This window comes from Ascaphus truei, chromosome 1 (assembly GCF_040206685.1).
Source record: "Ascaphus truei isolate aAscTru1 chromosome 1, aAscTru1.hap1, whole genome shotgun sequence".
NCBI lineage: Eukaryota > Metazoa > Chordata > Amphibia > Anura > Ascaphidae > Ascaphus > Ascaphus truei.
The window spans coordinates 158,728,638-158,741,894 of NC_134483.1; the positions used below are offsets into that span (position 1 = coordinate 158,728,638).

At 40.9% G+C, this 13,257-nt stretch overlaps 1 protein-coding gene across 3 annotated transcripts in view; it reads right to left on the minus strand.

The window, feature by feature from the left end:
* Nucleotides 1-13,257, minus strand: part of KDM4C (lysine demethylase 4C) — a 418,437-nt gene that overhangs the window by 389,063 nt on the left and 16,117 nt on the right. The window lies entirely within an intron of this gene.

Below are 13,257 nucleotides of genomic sequence, written 5' to 3' on the forward strand. Positions count from 1 at the left end.
GCGTTCCATTTTGCTTATAGTTCTCGGTGGCTTTTTCCATCGCCTGCAAATGGCCGATAGGGCTGTTTTCGGATTAATTTTTCCTCATGAAGTCAATGTGGCATTTAAGCCCAAATTTGTTAGTCTCAGCACATATAGAATAAGCCCCTTGCTGTGCTACTGGCAAGAGGAGGAGTTTGCCTACCTAATAAACTAACACCTACAAATTATTTCCATTATTTTTCTGTGTGAAAAAAAAAAAAAATTCACTCCCTTAATATTTTCTATATTACCCTAAATGCCCACAAGTCATGCGACGTCCGCTCCTGTGGCAGAGCGTTAAAAGGGGTAACATTTTGACTGTTCCATTAAAAGTGGACGACACTGCACTGCCATTCATGAAGCTGTAGGCCCAGCCCTGACACCAAGGATCTCACTCCTGGTGCCGCAAGACTTCCGGCAGCGAAAGGGTTAAACAAAATACTTCTAAGAAGTAAAATCAATACATTCTAAAAATGTGTCAGATGGTTAACTTTTGTACAGAGATTATTTTCCTGCTTAATGCCTCATCTGGGAAATGATCCTACAACGTATTGTAAAGCACGACAGTTGCAATTAAAAGGGTTAAAAAAAAAAAATACTAGCACAATGGTCAACTGACAGTTGGCTTGGCTAATTTAGTCTTCCCATTTTCATTTGTGGCCTGCGAAGTGGCCCTTTGAGACTGTCTACCCCTGAAAAGATCATTCCACCCCTGAAAAGATCATTCCAGTTGTTCATGCAGCCAAGCTCATATTTGACAATGACACTCACTTTTAAGCAAATCTATAAAATCAGAGGGAGTAGTGAACACTATGAATGTACATATTTGAAAAGTAAATTACCTTTACCCAAGTTCCCATCCTGTTTTATTTAAAAAAAAATAATAATAATTATAAACAGGATGGGAAATTGTGTCTTCTGCAGCTGAAGCACAGTAATATCAGTCGTTTCGGCGATACTTTAAAACGGCAAGATATTCGTATTACTTTCTGAAGAGGAGTTTGATGCAGACACTTCTCAAAGTAAATTTAGTCCAAAATTCTACACGTTCTCACGAGTTAGGTCAAGTTCAGACAGGAAACTGTACGTTTGCGCCTCTGTCTGCTGGGCGATGTGTGCTCATACCCATCAGACAGAATGAACCGACTTGGAGGCAGGGCTACTCCGGCATTGAATTTAAAAAAAATAATAAATAAAAAAAAGAAGTGTGTGTTTCTGATTGGCTGGCGAAGTACACGACGTGGCTGCCGCTTGAAATCACAACTTCAGTTGTCTTCAAGTTCACCGGCGACAACACTACTTCCCGCCGGGGGTCGTTTTCAGTTTGAAAACTCCCATAGAACACAGTGAAAGAGTGGCGAACTTGCACACATCGCAGCCTGTCTGAATGCAACCTAAGTATCAAAGAACCACCCCCCCCCCCCACATGGTCCCCATCTTTTAAAAGAAATAAGGGGTTAACAGTGGCACAATTTCCTACACAACAATGCAGAATAAAGATTGGAACAGATCTTGTGAGTCGCTACCGAAGATCCGTAGGTGCTTTATAAGAACCAAAACAGGGTAGGTACTGCATCATAATAAACATTTATGAAAAGGTTCCCATTAGTTAATTTCTGCAGAATAGCTGTACGTTTCCCAAGATATTCTCAGCAGGTTTGTGATTGCTTTTTCATGCAAAGAAATTAAACATTTAACAAAAATTGTAAAACTTATTGTTTAACATACAGATTAAAATATCAGCAAGACATGGCGATTCATTTTTGTACTTTATTTTTTAAAATGGCTGCTGCTTTTTCAGTCAATCATTAGCAGATGGGTGTTGTGCAATGCACATTTCACGATATTCAACAATAGAAAAATATATATATTATTTCCACAAACTAGTGGATAATTAAATGGCAGGATTGTATTTTTTATATAATTTTCTGACTTCTGATTGGTCAACACATCATGACGCGGTGCAGAAGAGAAACACCTACTGGGGCTACTCCGTATGGTGTCTATTTAATACAAAATCGGCAGCATCCAGATCAGCTGTGAGGGAATGTGCTCCTCCTTGTTTGGAAATTGGAACCAATCCCTGCACTATGCTGTAGGGCGTTTTTTGCCCTCTTATCCTCTCACAAACCCTTTAAATAGTAATGGACTTTCATCTGCTCCTCACTCCGTGAAGAAGCCGCGAGGCAAAACACGTGTAGAATGGGAGCCAACGGCGGTGACCAGACATTATGCAGTGCCTTATTGCTGTGCAGACCCGAGGACTTTTTTCATCACTCTTATCACACAGCGGATAAGTATATATGGAGATATCACACCATCCTGTCCCCTTTATCTTCAGGATTTCTATGTGGGGATGAACATTGTTTCTTTTTCTCCCAGTTACAACATGAAGTTCTGCTTTAGCTTTGGACTCATTGGTTACGATTGTACCTTATTCATTGCTTTATAGCAATTTATGGATTTAACCTTGAACCATTGCATTTGAGACCTCTGTCTCTCTTATATCCACTTATATTTATTCTCTCCATGTGCCTATAATCTTTTCTGCATGCCATGTGTGGTGCATCTGTGTTGAGATATTGGTATTTTGATCTATGTATTTCTCAGGTCTGTTGACTGATACTGATGACCGGCCGGTCTTGTGTAACTAGGAAAATATTACTTTTCCTTGGGTTTGCCCTAAATATTCTATGGCGCCAACCTTTATTCAGGGTGGTGGTGCAGTAAGCCTATCCTGTCAGTTTTGATTTATATGCACTGTCTATTTAGCCCCCCCCCCCCCTGTTTGGTTTTATATGTTTTTAACATGTTATATTTGTAGACATTAAAAAGTTTGTTATCTTTCTAGTGAATATTCTGAGTGATAATATTTGGGACTTTTTCCTGTCTTGTTTGTGATAGGCATAGATATATACCTCATGCAGCAGAAACCAGATGCTTTTTGTAGAGCACAAGGGCAGCGTGAATAACCGTACAGTGCTCAACAAATCCCCCCCCCCCCCATGCGTGTGTAATTTTAGTTGGATGACGTGACTCAGCCCTTCTACACAAGGGTCACGCGCACGCACGACAGGGAGAGGGGAGCCGCCAGACAGCGGGGAAGACGGGGAGAATCATCTTTTCGCGCCGCTACTGGCGCTCAAATGTATGTATGTGTATATGTATGCGTGTGGATGTATGCATGCGCGTATGGATACGCGCGTGTGTATGTGTGTGTATGTGTGCGCGGATGGATGCGCGTGTGTGAATGATTGCAGAACTAAAAAAAAAAATATTTATTAAACTTTTTTTCTTTAAAAAAAAAAAAATCTTATTTAGGGGACACGCACACGCGCACACACGCGCACACGCGCACACGCGCACACGCACGGCCAGTGAGTTCTGTATTGTATCTGAAGATTCTAGAAAAGAATGTTAGGCCATCCGTCCATGAGATGAATCTGAAGGGAAAGTGGTCATGCAGACAATGATCCTTAACATACACGTAGATCTACAAAAGATTAGCTGTAAAAGAAGAAATTCCACGTTTTAGAATGGCCTAGTCGAAGTCCGGACCTAAACCCAAACGAAATGTTATGGCAGGACCCGAAGTGAGCTGTCCACGCAAGGAAGTCCTCAAATGTCACTGAGTTGAAGCAGTTCTGTAAGGAGGAATGGGCCAAAAATCCTCAAAACCAAATGTGAGACTAACCAGTAGTTACAGGAAATGCTTAGTTGAAATCATTGCTGCTCAAGGGGGTGCAACTAGGTACTGAATCTTATGGTTCACATACTTTTTCATTTTCAAACATGGATATTGAATGTTTAATCATTCGTGAATAAATGACAAATTATTGTGTGTGTCCAATTTGTTTGATCAGATCATCTTTATCTAATAACATTTTAGGTTTGAAATATGTGAAAATCCAAAGTGGTTCACAAACTCACGTGTGTGTAGCCTACATATATATATATTTTTTTTAATCTCGATTGCATAGTCATAAAATATAAATATACACTGACGGAATTCTACATCTCATTAGTTTGTCAGCTGGGCTGATATGTAATCTTGACTACATTCCATATTTACGAGAGTACTAAGGGACACTGTGCAACTGTGTTGTGGACATGCAAGCCAACATAACATAGGCCACACCTGCACTGGCTCTTTTTGCTGCATAGTAACTGGCTGCGGGGAGCCAAAGTGACAGCTGGCTCCAGAACAAGCTGCAAATTATATTTCAAAACAGGTTATCCCAGTTGCCCCCCTCCCCCCCCCAAAAAAAAAAAAAAAAAAAAAAAGACAACTCGACTAACCTGTGCCATTACACATACTGACATACAGTGCCAGGGTTTATATTACATAATATGGAAGACAATAGCACAGTATTTATTAACAAATTGCAATAAAATGATGCCTCATTGGATTAAAGCTGTGCTTTTTAGACTGAACGGTTTTAAAGCAATATTTTTACACATATTTAACAAGCAAATATGGAGTTACACATATCATCATCAAGTACACCTTCGCCGCTATCCTCCACTTGTGCCTCGCTTCCATCGGCTCCGCAGCGCAGTCACTAGGTCTGGCAATAGCCCAAGCCATCTTGCTTTAAGCGGTTAGGTTGCGCTGTTGCCGGTCGTGATGGAAACAGACAGCCAGGCCAGTCAGCATTGCTGTGTTGCAGAGACAGCAGGAACGAGACCAGCGGCGGGGGACAGACTTCCGCGGCTGCTCACTCCTGTTCTCAACTTGTGGATGGAGGAAAGTGAGGAGTCTGCGATGGTCAGCTTGTATGTGTGTGTGCATGCTCACATCTGCGAGTGTCTCGGTGTGTCTATACCCCCCCATTCAGGAGCGACCTCCGGGCGTCTCAGGGATGGCTTAAAAGGGTACCTGGCGTGAAAGGCCCCGACTAGTCTGGGGGTATGCAGCTGGCCTTGAGGAATCCAAGAACGTTCCCCTAGTCCAAATCCCCTCCAATGTACCAGGTACTGGAGGACTCCTCTGGAGATCCTGGAGTCAATGTATTATTAATTCTCCCCTACATGTTTACTTAAAATTGCTGATAGCATTAAAGAAACAAGCACTCATTCACTATTGTATTTAAATCATAATCATACCAGTTTACAAAGTCTTCCACTATAATAGATGGACTAGACTAGTTGGTATAAATAATTGCTTGCTTCTTAATGCTTAAAGCTGCAGTTGAGTCTTTTTTTTTTTTTTTTTTACATTTATTTTTTTACTTCAATAGTTTTATGTGTGCAATCTCTAATTACCTAAAGAACAGTATAGCTGCAGCTCAATTCGTTTTCCATGTATTGATAGGTCGAAATTTGGTGACATATTAAAAGCTGGCATTTGTTTATAATCTGCTTGACTGGCAGTGGAAGCTCATGAATATTCATGAGCATTCCTGCACTGACAAGTGCTAGAGGGAGAGCAGGGCTTACAAAGGGGAGTGCCAGAGATTGTGACAGGACATGAAGGGGCAGTGCCTTAGCAAATGGCTGTTAAAATAGAATACAAGAAAATTGGTCTTTCAAAATTGTTTTTTTAAAAACAGAAAATGCTAAAAGTATTTTTTCTTACTACAGAACTGATTTATTAAAAAAAAAAACATGCAGGATATTGACTGAACTGCAGCTTTAAGGTGTTGCCAAGCTGCTAGCTCACGAACACATGTAATTGCTTCTCTAGGCATAAGACCTTATAGGAAGGACTCTGCTTTTAAAGCTGCAGTTCTTGCAATATCCTGCATGTGTATTTTTTTTTAATAAATCAGTTCTGTAGTAAGAAAAAATACTTTAAGCATTTTCTGTTTTAAAAAAAACAACTTTGAAAGACCGATTCTCTTGTATTCTATTTTAACAAGCATGCTTGTTCCTATAGCAACGATTTACATTCGCCATATTTAAAGATCTCACCAAACTTTGCCAATCAATAGACGGAGAACGAATTGACCGGCAGCTATGCAGTTTTTTTTAGGTAAGTAGAGATTGCACAACTGAAACTATGGGGAAAAAAACGGGAGCCTGAACTGCAGCTTTAATGCATATGTTTGCTCCATAGTATGTAAGACATTGCAGGGTTGTGCAGAAAGTATCACACACAAACACACACACACACACACACACACAGTTTTACCTAGCTTCCGAGGTGTACCTGGATCACTGCAGCGACAATGCATTTGTTTTGACGCAACGTCGCTATACACGCAGTCTAAGGAGAGTTCACCAAGTTTAAAAGGGGTTCTAGGGGAATCACTGTGTCTGATGCCGTATCGCCCACTTTTTTGTTTTTTTACCAGATTGTGGGTCACTTCAAAATCACCTAGGGCACCACAATCACAGTAGCTCTAGTATGTATATTAGCTGTGGAAAAAATATATATTTTAAAAATAAAAATTTACTCAGGAGCCAGAGCAGGGTAAGGCCGGCTATGTCGGCTCTCCAAACTGTCAGCCGTGTGTGCGCGCGCGCGAGTGTGTGTACCAGAGTGCTTCTGTGACCCATGTGCAGCCAGACACACCGACACTCCTCCCCACCCTTCTGATCACTACCATAGGCCGGCTGCAATTGGTTGCACAGGCAGGAGGGAGAGCGCGAGGGGTGGGAAGAAACGCTGAGTTTCTCTTCACTTGCCTCCGCCAATTACTTTTTCTCACTGCACCTGGCCAAATCACGGCGCATAATACTTTGCGCTTGTCGTCAGCAATGACCAGCAGCATACCAAGCAGAACATCGCCGAAAAGCCCTACACACATTATATAGATTACAAAAAGAGAACAGAAGATGTTTGGGCACCTGTGTTTTCTTTTGCCATATCTACTCACCACATTTCTTTGATGGAAAGTGGATGAGTCTAAGCTTGGACGCAGCCTACCAGGTGACATCTGTACTGCAGATGAGGCAAGTTTGAGGGCCACTGCATGTTCCTCTGCCATAACATGCGCCCAATGATGCACGGTACTGATTCCATCGATCTTCAAACTACGGCCCAAACCAGGGTTAAAAAAACACAGGATCGTCTTTGGACTGATACTAGCACTGACATTTACTTGTGATATGACTGACACGTACTACATATAAACACACTGTGTGTGACACTTATGTTTTTTTGCACCTGACCAATAAATTTAATTTGACACATTGAGCACGGATAGTGTCACATATTAACGACAGCGATCCATAAGTAGATCTCTATACAAGACTGCGTTCAATTACATTTTCCCCATTAAACATGAATTCTCTCCCATATTAGGCAATACCTCCCTCGCTGACCTTATTTAATTTGGCTTCACGTATCACCTGTACGCAGATGACAACTGTATCCATCCATACATCTGCAGCCCAATACCAGCTTGTCACGGGAGACCAGGTTTATTGTACACCTTTTACCAGGATCATGTATTGAGCAAAACCAGATAATGAAATAAATTGATGTTTATTCACAGAAATAGGCATACACACAGTGGAACACAAAATACAGACGAAAAGCATACTTACTGGGGGCTGAAAACTGGAATGTTCTAGGTGCAGGGAACAGTAAATAAGCATTTTCCCCTAACCAGGACTTAGCCCGAAATCCTCTGATTCCTAAATTGGCGTGAAGTTCCACATGACACCACTCCCTTCCCTTCTGAGAACTTGGTCTCTTGACTGCGGGTTAGTACCAAACGTCCTGGAACTAAAATCAGCTTCCAATGCCAGCCGCGACCGTTACGTTCGATTATTAGAACTTGGCCGCAAAAAGTTGGGGCTTAGAATATTTTCCAGGCAGACTTTTCTGAAGCCGTTGCTCTGCTACTAGCGCAAGAGCACTTTTGAAAAGCCTGCCCCCACTTCTGGCGCTCAATCTCATGGGTGATTGACTTAGGGGTTTCTTATAGTATTTTGCAGTTCATCCACAAAATACTACAGCGAATCACAGCGTAGGAACTTTATTAGTAGCAAATAAGAGCGAAGCCCGTCTGAAAAGCCAGTTAAGCGGGGAATCTGAATCTGCCAAGGGACATGAGCGAGTTTGCCACCTCCGTCCTGTGCTATTCAGATGCCACCCGCTGGGTCAGGTTCCTCCAGGTCTGGTAGGACAAATTGCAGCATGGACAACTGCCATTGATCCCAGGACGTGGGTACTAGAGCCTTTCCCTGTTACTCAAATGGTCTTCACACCCCTGGCATCCTCTGGTGGCTTTCATTTCCGATGTCCAGCAGACTTACTGGCACCAACTTGGTAGCCTGTCTGAACATTGGTTCCTTAAGTTCCAATTCATATACAGTGCACACAGTACATTACAGTATTAAACATAATGTTAATAAAATATACTTTTAATACATCCCAATACCATACCCCCATACCATCTTATACTTTTGGTTGGAGTGCCCATGAACCCCAATACAGGTTCTGGGCTACCTGGGCATCACCCTTAACCTAAGGATCCCTAATAGTTACAGGGACAGTTTACATCCCTTTGCTCCATTTACCGTTCTGGGCTATGCTGAAGCAGGGAACCCTAGCGGTGAGTCGCGCAAGCGTTTTCAAGGGAAGATATTGCCGGGACAATGTGCTTACATGTATCCGATAACCAGGCATGATTCTCGGGTACATTTTTAGGGGAACCGACAACTCCGGACCCCAACTATCTAGGCACATTCTGACAATTTCTCCACAACAGAAACTCATACCCTAGCAATCCCTGCTCGCTGGCATCCCTGGAAAGGTAAAAACAAAACAAAAAAAATCTTTGTCGCACATTACAGGTAATGCATTGACAGTTGTTGGGAACAAGAGCTGACACTTACCAGAATGCCCTCCTACTGTCTGTACGTTCTTCCTACCTACCAATTAGATTGTAAGCTCTTCGGAGCGGGGACTCCACTTCCGAAATGTTACTTTTGTGTCTGAAGCACTTATTCTCATGATCTGTTCTTTATATTATTTGTTATTTAGGAGAAAGTAGTCCCGAAGGGTCCAATGGCGGAGCACTGCCGTGCAAACAATGGGGGCTGCAAACCAGTAGCGAGTATAAAAAGGTTTATTGGGTGGTCAAAAAGAAGTACATAGTAACTTTGAAGCGTTTCGGGACCTGCGTCCCTTTGTCAAAAAGTAAATTTGCGTCTGCATGCATACCTGTTACATAGCGAATCCCCCGCCCCCGGCGATGACGTCACAGGGCCCAGATCTCGCGAGAGTTAATCAGAGGGACCAGCTCATTGGCGGACAAAGCAGCTAACGAGAGGCCTCACTGAGAACTCGCCCCCTGTGAGCCGTGGCATCGTGAGCCGCCTGTTATATAGGAGCATGTAAAGAATATAGAACACAATGTCAAAATGGTTATAAGCAAATACAGCATAAAGCTATAACAGATTAAAAACACGAATGTAAAACCAACACGAAATGGTGAAACTGTCTGGTATACATCAGATTGTGGCATAGAATGGACTTTAAGAAAAGAACATTGCAATCTATCAAAGAGATAAATGGACAGAGCAACAAAGTATCCACTGGTAGATTTGCATATTCTGGAAACAAAGTGTCGCAGGAGGTAAATAAAGAACTGTCTATACAAATATTAGTGTAGTCATCAAAAATGCACAATATCACAAAGATAAAAAACATGTGAGAGTGTTGTTCGCAATTGATTCTAAATAGAGTCACATAGAAGACTACAAGGGTATCTGTACACACTTTAGGGTATCCAGAACAATCTAACATCCAGTCTGAAACCAATCAGCTCATTTAGCAAATAGATAAATGGGTAGAACACAATACATTCTCTCAACATATATACAGAATGCACAGTATATGTACATACACACAGAAAAAGACCTATTTGGTTGTTATTCTTGTAAAAGGTAAGTAAATGCATGATCGCGAGCTAATATTACCAAAGCTCTCATTATATGTATTTCATCATAGAAGCTACAGACATCAATCCCGTATAAAATAACAAGGCATGAATCTATTGAATGTCCAATGTACAAAAAAATGTTATAACAATACATATACTGGGATAGATAGGTCATATATGTGAAATCTTAGCTCATTATACCAGGAAATGTTTGAGTTCCCAGTCTAGATTCATGCCCCTGGGTGCTATTGTCCCAAGGGCATAAATCCAGTACATCTCTCTTTGATTCAAGAGAGACTCCCTATCTCCTCCTCTGGCGTGGAGACGTATGTGTTCAATTGCACTAAAAGTAATGTTCTGTATGGAACCGAACTGACATTTTAAAAAGTGACGTGCCACTGGATATCTTTCATCTTTATTGATAATTGTTCTAACGTGTTCTGTAATTCTCTCTTTAAGTGGGCGAATCGTCCTGCCCACATAGGAGCTGCCACAATTACATCTAAGTGCATAAACAACAAATTTAGTATTGCACGTCATGAAGGAAGATAGACTGTAATTTTTCAACATGTTTCATAGGAAAAGCATACCTGCACATTTTACAATTGCCACAACTGAAGAAACCTTTCATCTTAGATTTTCTTGTCTCTCTATCAGGATCAAACAAACTGGGGGAAACTCGGTTACCGATGGTCTTGGCCTTCCTAAAAACCATCCTTGGTTGATCTTGTGTATATTTATCTAGATCTTTGTCTAATTTCAATACACCCCAGTGCTTCGTCAAAATGTCTCTAATTTGTTGTGCCTGCCTAGAGAAGGTGTTAATGAAAAAGGTGAATCCTCAGAGGGTTCAGTGTGTTGATGTGCCTTTTTACTTTTTTTTAGACTTAGTCTGTTTTAAGAGTGTTGTCCTATCCATGTTTAGTGCATATTTACATGCATTTTCAATGTCTTCCTCTCTGTAACCCCTGTGTTTAAACCTCTCTGATAGTTCGTCTGCTTGTAACAGGAATGTCTGGTTTAGTTCGTCTGCTTGTAACAGGAATGTCTGGTCTGTTGAACAGAGTCTCCGGAGTCTAAGGAATTGTCCTTTCGGAATACCTCTAATAAGGGGTCGAGGATGTGCGCTATTGGCCATGAGCAAGGAATTCCTAGAGTTCTCCTTCCTAAACATTTTTGTTTGGATTCTAAGTTCTGCATCCAAATAAAGGTGCAAGTCCAAGAAATCCATCACGCTCTCATGTGTTTTAGATGTAAATTTTCGATTAAATGTATATTGTTCAGATACACAAAAAACTCATGTAGTGTAGAGGTGCTACCAGACCAGATAAGCAATAGGTCGTCTATATAGCGACGATAGAAGAGTATGTGGTGTCTAAAGGGATTAGCATCACCAAAAATATAAGTGGTTTCCCAAAAGCCCATAAATAAATTGGCATATGAGGGTGCAAAGGAAGTCCTTGTGTTTGTAAATAATAAGTGTTGTTGAATAGAAAGTAATTGTGTTGTAACAAGAAAATTATTGAATCAAGAATGAATGTGCTCTGTGCCAAGTGAATATTAGAGTGATTTAAGTAATAACTGATAGCTTTAATAACTAAGGTGTGATTAATAATGGTGTATAAAGAGGTCACATCAAGTGTGACCCAATGATATGAATGTGACCATGAAATCTTCTGTATATCTGTCAATAAATCTATGGAGTCTCGTAAAAACGATGGAAGCGTTTTAACCATTGGTTGTAAAAATTGATCCACGTACCTAGATAGACCATCTCCCAAAGATCCAATGCTCGATATTATCGGTCTACCAGGAGGGTTAACCAGAGACTTATGGATCTTTGGGAGATGGTGAAAAATAGGTACTGTGGGAAATTGATTATATATGTACTGGTATTCTTGTTGCGTGAGAACCCCTAGTTCCTTGCCCATCTCCAACAGCTCTCTAATCTCAATAAGATATGGGGCTGTGGGGTTTCGATCTAGTTTGCAGTAACCCTCTGTATCATTCAGTTGTCTGAGGGCTTCCTTAAGATACAAATCTGTATGCATAACCACCACAGCCCCACTCTTATCTGCATTTTTTATTACAATGTCACTTCTTTTACCGAGTGAACCGAGGTGCATCCTTTCCTCTTTGGAGACATTGCCATGTATACAGCTAGAAAAAGCAAACCCCCTAGCTAGTGTCTGTAAATCTTTTTCTACAAGTTTTTCGAATGTTTCAATGTGTGCCCCTTTATTAAAAAATGGACAGAAAATTGATCTGTTCTTGAAGTTGGTATGCTATCAGTGAGAAAATTAAACTGTTGTTCCATATCAATCACCGATGACTCTCCTGATTCTTGTTCAGTGAGTAAGTCATTCATATCTTGAATTACACTTAACTCTCTAAAGGAGGGTCTTTCATGTATATCAACCGGGGAACTGCAATAAGAGCGAATTTGAGACCCTTCTCCAGCACTGCCATTTCTCCCCCTGTAAGAGTAACACCTGAAATGTTAATCACATTAGTAGGACATGTCAAAAGTCCCTTTTTCCTCGGCTTGGCGCTCCTTCTTTTGGACGAGCGCCTTGTCCTTTTTGGTAGTTTTTTGAGGTTTTGGAACTTCTTAAATCATATGATGTAGAATTGTCTTGTAGAGACTTGGTTTGACGGGTTTCATAATCAGTGTTGTCCCTTGCTCTGTCACCTTCATCATCCGTGGAAAACGAGACTGTAGATTGACGTGTCTCATTGTCAGACATATCTGACATACTGGAGATTTCAGGATTTCTCTTCAGAATAGATTTCTTAGGAGTCGATTTCTTCTGGTATTCAGGGCGTCGATAGGAATTCTCTCTCTGTGTGTTATCCTGTCTATTCATGTTCCTTGTAGATGGTGGTTTTTGCCACGTGTAGATTTGATTCCGTTCATAATCAGTCCGGTCCCGATCAAATTTTATTTGCTTTTTAATCATAATGTCATCTTCAATTTTATCTATATCTTTACTTAGTTGGTTATCCATTCTCTCAAAGTCTGCCATATCCCTGAATGTATGTAAATTTTGTTGCAGTTCTTTAATATTCTTCTTTATCACATTCCTCTCTTGGATTTTTGTTTTTATAATTAAATCCATTAGCTTCATTGAGCTGTCATCAAGTACTTTAACCCATTCCGTCTCAAAGCCCTTTGAAGGGAAGCCAAATGAGGGCATTTTTTTGATCCGAGACCTCTGAGAATCCTTTTGGATATTACATAATTGTCTAGAGTTGTTATGTCCCACCAAAGTCTGAGATTAGTTGTTAAAGCTTTTTCTAGCCTCGCAAAATACATGGTCAAGTCCAATGTATCGTCACAGGTATTTAACATAGTACCTGTGAAGACGTGTGCTGCTCTGCGTTTGCTGTTATCTGC